The following is an 8,597-nucleotide window of genomic DNA, read 5'->3' on the forward strand; positions in this document are numbered from 1 at the left end:
TGTAAAGCGAAGTGACTCATTTATACACATATATGCATTCTTTTCTTATATTCTTTTCTGTTGTCGTTTATCACAAGATATTCAGTATAGTCCCCTGTGCTATACGGTAGGACCTTATTGTTTATCCATTCTATATATAATAGTTTGCATCTGATAATCCCAAACTCTGAATCACCCTCCCCCTCTCCCTATCTCCCCACTGGCAACCACAAGTCTGTTCTCTATGTCAGAGTTTTATTTTTATATATGGTCTGGGCATTGTCCACTTGTATATTCAGTCTCTCAATAAAAATGCTTCCAAAATTATGAAGGAATGAAAAAAATATATTAAAAATATACCTAAGGAGGGTCATCTGTGCCTTGCCTCTCCTTGTTCCAGCCCGCTCTGCTGCCACTACAATGGCCCAAGCTGATATTGCCCTGATTGGACTGGTTGTCATGGGCAGAACTTAATTTTGAATATGAATGACCATGGCCTTGTGGTCTGTGCTTTTAATAGGATAGTCTCCAAAGTTGATGATTTCTTGGCCAATGAGGCGAAAGGCACCAAGGTGGTTGGTGCTCACTCCTTGAAGGAGGTGGTCTCCAAGCTGAAGAAGCCTTGGTGAATCATCCTGCTTGTGAAGACTGTCCTGGCTGTCGATTTTATTGGAAAACTGGTACCCTTGTTGGACACTGGTGACATCATCATCAATGGAGGAAACTCTAAATACAAGGATACCACAAGACAGTGTTGAGACCCCAAGGCCAAGAGAATCTTGTTTGTGGGGAGTGAAGTTAGTGGTGGAGAGGAAGGGGCATGGTATGGCCCATCATTTATGCAGGGAGGGAATAAGGAGGCTTGGCCCCACATCAAGGCAATCTTCCAAGGCATCGCTGTGAAAGTGGGGACTGGAGGACCCTGGTGTGACTGGGTGGGAGATGAGTGGGCAGGACACATTGTGAAGATGGTGCACAACAGGGTAGAGTATGGAGACATGCAGCTGATTTGCAAGGCCTACCACCTGATGAAAAACATCTTGGGTGTGGAGCACAAGGAGATGGCAAAGGCTTTTGAGGAATGGAATAGGAGAGGGCTAGAGTCATTCCTGATTGAAATCATAGCCAATATTTTAAAGTTCCAAGACCGATGGAAAATACCTGCTGTTAAAGATCAGGGACAGGGCAGAAGGGCACTGGGAAGTTGACCACCATCTCGACCCCGGAGTACGGTGTCTCTGTCACCCTCATCAGAGAAGCGGTCTTTGTTCGATGCTTATCATCTCTGAAGGATGAGAGGATCCAAGCCAGCAGAAAGCTGAAGGGACCTCAAAAGATACAGTTTGAAGGAGATAAGGAATCATTCCCGGGGGCATTCAAAAGGCCCTCTATGCTTCCAAGATCATCACTTATACTCAGGGCTTTATGTTGCTAGGACAGGTAGCCACTGAATTTGGCTGGACGCTCAACTATGGTGGCATTGCCCTGATGTGGAGGGAGTGCTGCATCAGCAGGAGTGTATTCCTAGGAAAGATAAAAGATGCGTTTGATCGAAACCCAGGGCTTCTGAATCTACTACTAGATGACTTCTTTAAGTCGGCTGTGGAAACTGCCAGGACTCCCAACGGCAGGCAATCAGTACTGGTGTCCAGACAGGCATTCCCATGCTCTGCTTCACCACTGCTCTTTCCTTCTATGATGGATACAGACACAAAATGCTGCCAGCCAACCTAATCCAGGCTTAGCGAGATTACTTTTGGGTCCACACCTATGAACTCTTGGCCATGCCAGGACTCTTTCTCCACACTAACTGGATAAGCCACAGTGCTAGTGTGTCCTTGTCTTCATACAATGCCTGATCAGATTCTGTTAGGCACCATGACTCCGCAAACAGGGACATTCCATTTGACACACAGTAGTGTTTCCATGGCCCTTTGACCTACTTTCTGCTCAGATCTCTCTCTCTCTCTTTTTTTAATTTACTAGTAGTTTTATTTATTTATTTATTTATAACATCCTTATTGGAGTATAATTGCTTTACAATGTTGTGTTAGTTTCTGCTGTATAACAAAGTGAATCGGCTATTGCATACATATATCCTCATGCCCTCCCTCTTGTGTCTCCCTCCCACCCTCCTTATCCCACCCCTCTAGGTGATCACAAAGCACAGAGCTGATCTCCCTGTGCTATGCAGCTGCTTCCCACTAGTTATCTATTTTATATTTGGTAGTGTATGTATGTCCATTCCTCTCTCTCACTTCATCCCACCTTACACTTCCCTCTCCCCGTGTCCTCAAGTCCATTCTCTATGTCTGCGTCTTTATTCCTGTCCTGTCCCTAGGTTCATCAGAATCTTTTTTTTTTTTTAGATTCCATATATATGTGTTAGCATACCGTATTTATTTTTCTCTTTCTGTATGACAGACTCTAGGTCCATCCACCTTACTACAAATAACTCAATTTCATTTCTTTTTATGGCTGAGTAATATTCCATGATATATATGTGCCACATCTTCTATATTCATTCATCTGTCGATGGACACTTAGGTTGCTTCTATGTCCTGGCTATTGTAAATAGAGCTGCAATGAACATTGTGGTACATGACTCTTTCTGAATTATGGTTTTCTCAGGGTACATGCCCAGTAGTGGGATTGCTGGGTCATATGGTAGTTCTATTTTTATTGTTTTAAGGAACCTCCATACTGTTCTCCATAGTAGCTGTATCAATTTACATTCCCACCAGATCTCTTTAAAAAGTGTCGTAAGAGACTCCTCTGAAGAGTCAACCCAAGTCTATTTGTAAAGTAGTTCTGTGAGAACCATCACGCCCTCTGCCCTCACCTTTTGGGACAGAGCAGGAATTGAGCGTGTGCACCACAGTGTAAGCCAGCTCTGTGAGGAGGTGTTTCTCACATGTCCCCTGTGGATTTGGGAAGCAGAGTAAGTTTGCTCTGATAGAGGCAGCAGCACTTATCACATAGGAGGGAAAGGTTTTTGTGGAATTTGATCAAACTGGAACCTTTGTATTATGTAGGTGAATTTCCTTTTTCCTTTACTTAATAAAAGTAAAAAGAAAATAAATCCCCTAGGAATAAATAAAATCTGAGAACTGAATACAAAATACATGTTCAAGGATTCATAAACTTTACTTCCTAAGTGCCTTTCCTTAGAAAATTAATTGAAGACATTTTCCAAAACATTAGCATAAAAAGGGAAAGACATGACATTCAGAAAGAGATGATGCAATCCAGGAGAGCAGGGACCTGAAGCTCCAGGAAGAGCACTGTTTAGTACTTCTAGAGAGCAGCCCTCCAGGATGGAGGCAAGAACCCAAGATGCCTGCAGGGAGTTCTACTAGGGGAGGGAAGAGAGGGAGTTTAGAAGAGAGTTGTAGTAAAGTATAACGGTACTGAGGATATGAAAAGGGTGCAAGGGGAAAGAGAGGCAATTTACAAAGCATTAGACATGCCAGGAAAAACAATAATATATTATAGTGTTTGCAGTTTTTATGATTTTGAATTATTGTTCAAGCAGAGCCTGTAATTACAAAGACATAATAGTACAAGCACTATTGTTTTTCAGTGAAGACAAATGTAAAACAATTAGATGTACTTATAAAACAGAACATAAATATTATCATCCTTGATAAAGTAGAAATGCAGACGACAGTGGGGAGGTGAAAAGTGGGCAAAAGGCCAGGGAATGGCAGCTCATGTCATTAGGGTAAGATAGGAAGCTAGGTGATGTGTTTATAGTTGATAGAACAGGAAGTAAATGTGTCAGTTTATTACTGAGAGAAATAATGGTGTTCACATGCATTCACACACCAGCATACAAACTTGAACCTGAATTCTTCCTTAACAATACTTTGTAGACATCTCTCAGTGTAATACATTCTCATTTGTAACTGAATCATACCTTTATTGCTAGATTTTTGGGTTGTTTCTAATTATCACTATTGTCAAAAGTGTTACAAATATGTCCTAATTTGTTTGTGTTTTTGCAATTTACCTATTATTTACCTTATAACAATTTCCTAAAAAATGCAATTCTACATCTAATGTTATCTATATGTGAAAATTTGAATCTATGTACAGATCGGTTTCCAGAAATGTCTATCAACTCATATTCTCAATTTAATGTATATTTCTTGCCCACCATAGTCACCATCTTAACCCATATCAATCTCCTATTGGTGAGGGAGATTAGCGTTGCTTTCCTGGAAAGAAGAGTGCACCACAATAATCTTCTCAGATTTAGTCTGCATTTTCAAATTCCACCATCTCAGTGGGAGCTGGCCTTAATCCATATAGTAACCCGAATGGTACCTAAAAAGCATTTCAATGCAATTGCCAACTGGAAGCTATCACAACCCTTCAAGAATAGCTTTTAAATAGTTTCAAAATGCTTTATTGCTAAATATAAAAAAGAACTATGATTTCATAATAGAATTATACTAGATAGACTCACCCAAAATAGTAGAGAGTAAATTCATTTAAACAGTTCAAATATCTGTGTTAGAAGAAAAAGTGGTGGATGGTGGAAGTGAAATTGTACTTTATGCCTACCAGGTGGCACTTTAAGTAATATTTTCCACAGGAAACTCAGTGATGAGTTTGTGTGTGTGAGTGCACGTTTATTAACAAGCATCACATCTGTCTTCCTATTTGGCTTTCTTCTGATGTCCCATCCATTTTTCTTACTCTTCATTTCAGTTCTATCACATTTATAGCATCTTTATTCACAAGATTACTCACTTTCCTGGCTCAGATTTCATGGTATTTAACAACTATAATTATACTTTTCAAGTGCTGTACCAATCTTCAGTATTACATTCCCTGTAATATTCCTTGGCAGGGATATTAGTTTTCAAAACTGCCGAAAAGCTCTTAGAGGTTTCATTTGTAAATATGGGCTGTACTTAATTTTGATGACAGTTATTTTGTTTATAACCATACTAAAAAGATCAATCTCATTAAATGTGTGTTACAATTGGCAAATCTAAATAGGGACTAAATTCTATCATCAAATTTGTAGAAGTGATCTTAGATATGAGCTCCTTGGAGTTTTTAGAGGAGAGGTGATAAAAGTAAAATATTCTTACTTTCTGGGTAAATATTTTTCAAGCTTCAAAGATAAGGTGATATATGTCCTATTTCACACAGCACAGTCCCAGTTTATTCCTGCTGTTTTAGCTTAATTAATCATCCCCCTTCACTCTCAAAAGTGTCTTGGAATAGGTGATAATTATATGATCACCCTGTTTGCAGAATTTCTACTAAATCTGGAATTACTTGATCAAAGTCATTTAATTCTTTCTTCCACCTTCCTCTAGTACCTGCTATGTTACAAAGCTTGGATGAAAAATAGTTTAAAATTATGTATATGAATATATATGTGTATATATATAATAAGATATAAAATGTCAATTTCAGACTATACACAAGTGTGTATGCCCTTAAAATAAGATAAAGTGTACAGAGCCACAAGGCAGATGACAGCATGCTATTTTTATAGACTGTCTCACTTCACATATCCTAGTATGTATATATTTTGTACCTTGCCTGCTCTACTGCCATGGATCTTAGAGCAACTGTAAAGACCAATAAAATTTCTTGCTCCCTAAACCAAGAAAAACCTGCATAATATAAAACTTGCAATAACATTTGAGAAAGGATTTTTCACTAAGGACAATTGAAATTTAAATTATGCGACTATTCTGTTTATTATTATTACAAATTTGACCTAATGATAATGTCTCATCACTGAGAGAACACTGTGATAAAGACCAGTAAGTAGTTTATAATTTTTTTGCTTTGCAAAATAACTTCCTTGGTTTTGGTGACAGAATTCTTAGGACTATGTGTCAAGGTTTATTTTTCCATTTTACTTATTATGTATTTTTCACACATAGAAATGTAAAATGTAATATTTAAATGGTTCATATTCCCACCAACCAGGTAACTTAATACTATTAATATTTAAATACAACCAGCCCCCCTGCCACACACACATGAAATTTCATTTTTATACATGTATTTGTTATCTATTATAACGAATCTATAATCTATAATCTATCTATAATAACGAATTACTCTATGACAGGTTAGCAGATTAAAGCACAGACATTTATCATTTCCCAGTTTCTGTGGGTCAGGAACTCAAGAGTGGCTTAGCTGGGTGGCTCTGGCTCAGGGTCCTCCCCTCTCAACGCTGCAGTCAGGCTGTCAGCCAGAGCGACATCATCTAGGCTTGACTGGAGCTGCAGGATCCATTTCCAGGATGGCTCACTCGCACAGCTGTTGGCAGGCCTCTGGTCTTTTCCATGAGACCTCTTTGTAGGCCTGCATGTGTATCTTCAGGACTTGTAAATAGGCCTTCCCCAGAGCAAGTGATCTAAGAGATACAAGAAGAAAGCTGCAAAGTCCTTTTGTTACACACCATCACTTCTGTCATATTCTGTTCATTAGCAGCAACTCACTAAACCCAGACCTCACTCCAGGGAGGGGAATTAATCTCAACTCTTGGAGTGAGGAGTAGCGAAGAATTTGTGGACATGTTTTAAAACCACCACACATGGTAAAAATGCAGGAAGCTAGTGTAAAGTGAGGACACTTGAAATGAAAACACTGCTGAGAGAAATTAAAGAAGACCTGAACAAACGGAAAGATATACCATATTCAGAGATTGGAGACTTAGTACTCTTATGATCTTAATTCACTCCAAGATGATTTGCATATTCAATATCACAATAAAAACCCAGCAGGGTGATATATGGATGGATGATTAATTAAGCTAAAACAACAGGAATAAACTGGGACTGTGCTGTGTGAAATAGGACATATATCACCCAACTTGTAGAAATTGACAAGATGACTCCTAAATAAATATGAAAATGTGAAGGACCCAGAACAGCAAGGTGATCATGAAGAAAAATGAAAAATGCACACGAACACATTTCAAGATTTACTATGAACTTAGAGTAATTAAGACAAGAGTGTTTTTGGCATAGGATAGATAAATAATTCAATGAAATAGAATAGAAAGCCTGGAAAGAGACAGATAATGTCATTTGATTTTTAGCAGAAGTGCCAAGCAATTTAAAGGACAAATTCCTAAACTGGAAACAATCAATGTTAACCAGTATGAAAATGAATTAATAAACTGTGGTATATTCATACTCTGGGCTATAATTACTCAGCAATAAGGAGAACAAAATACTGATACATGCAAAAACATGAATACATTTTTAATATGTTTTGCTGCGTGAAAGAAACCAGGTGCAAATGAATACATAATATGCTTTCATTTATATGAGGTTAACAGGTACAACTCATCTATGGGAATAAAAATCAGAATAATAATTATGACTGGGGGATAGTGTAGACAGGGAAAGGGCAGGCTATAATTGCTTATTAACTGCAGGGTTTTTTGTTTTGTTAATTTTTTCAAATTTCTCACATAGATGATCATGCCATCTGTAAACAGTCAGTTTATTTTTTAATTCCCAATCTATATACCTTTTATTTCCTTTTCTTGTCTTATTTCATTAAGTAGTACTTCCAGTAGTATGATGTTGATAAGGAGTGGTGAGAAGAGACAGCCTTGCATTCTTCCTTATCTTAGTGGGAAAGCTTTGATTTGCTTAAGTATAATGTTAGCTATTGGTTTTTTGCAGATATTTTTTTTATCAAGGTAAGGAAGTTCCCTTTTATAATTTTTATCTTGAATGGGTATTGGATTTTGTTAAATTTTTTTTATATATCTATTGATATGATCCTGTGCTTCTCTTTTTTAGCTATTTAGTAATAGATTCCATTAATTGATTTTCAAATGTTGAACCAGTCTTACAAACCTGGGATAAATCCTTCTTGGCTGTAGTGTATAATTCTTTTTATAGATTGTTGGATATGATTTGCTAATATTTTGTTGAAGTTTTTTATATCTGTGTTCATGAGAAACATTGGTCTGTAATTTCTGGTTATTACAGAGTACTCTGGTACATTTCAAACTAGTTCCCTTTCCCCTTGCCCTGCTAGAAGTGCAAGTGGATTTTTCTCAGATATTTACTGTGGGAACCAGGTTATGCTCCTGTATGTAATACAATACTGTGGGGACCTCCTCATGACTGGATTCCCCCTGGAGTTTTAAACTCTCAGACTTATCTACACTGAGCCTCCAGCAATCTGTCAATTACCATCATGTTTTCCTCTCCTGGCCCTGGTTCCCTTGGTTTCTGCTCTTAAGCCTCTGCTACAGTATTCACCTGACTTCCTGTACTCACCTGTCTCTCTCTCCAATCTTGGGTGGCAGTTTGCCCTGTGTCCTCCCCTCTATTATGGAGCCAAGAAGAGTTGTTGATTTTTCAGTCTGTTCAGCTTTTTACTTGTTAGGGCAGAGTGACAACTTTCAAGTTTCCTACATGTGGAACTGGAAACCAGAAATCAATAAATATATTTTTTTACAGTGAAGTTTTGTTTTGTAATATGAAAAAGTTGTTTTTAAATTTAGTATAAAGTAAGAACACTCTCCACTCATGACAGATTGAATTGACATATCATTTAAACTGAGCAAATGATGATCTTTGAAAAGACACTTTTAATTATACCACAAGTTC

At 37.8% G+C, this 8,597-nt stretch overlaps 1 pseudogene; it reads left to right on the top strand.

Annotated features, from left to right (window-relative positions):
- The first annotated feature begins 399 nt into the window (after positions 1-399).
- Positions 400-1,838, top strand: LOC132431598 (6-phosphogluconate dehydrogenase, decarboxylating pseudogene; annotated as a pseudogene).
- Positions 1,839-8,597: the final 6,759 nt, after the last annotated feature.

This window comes from Delphinus delphis, chromosome 10 (assembly GCF_949987515.2).
Source record: "Delphinus delphis chromosome 10, mDelDel1.2, whole genome shotgun sequence".
NCBI lineage: Eukaryota > Metazoa > Chordata > Mammalia > Artiodactyla > Delphinidae > Delphinus > Delphinus delphis.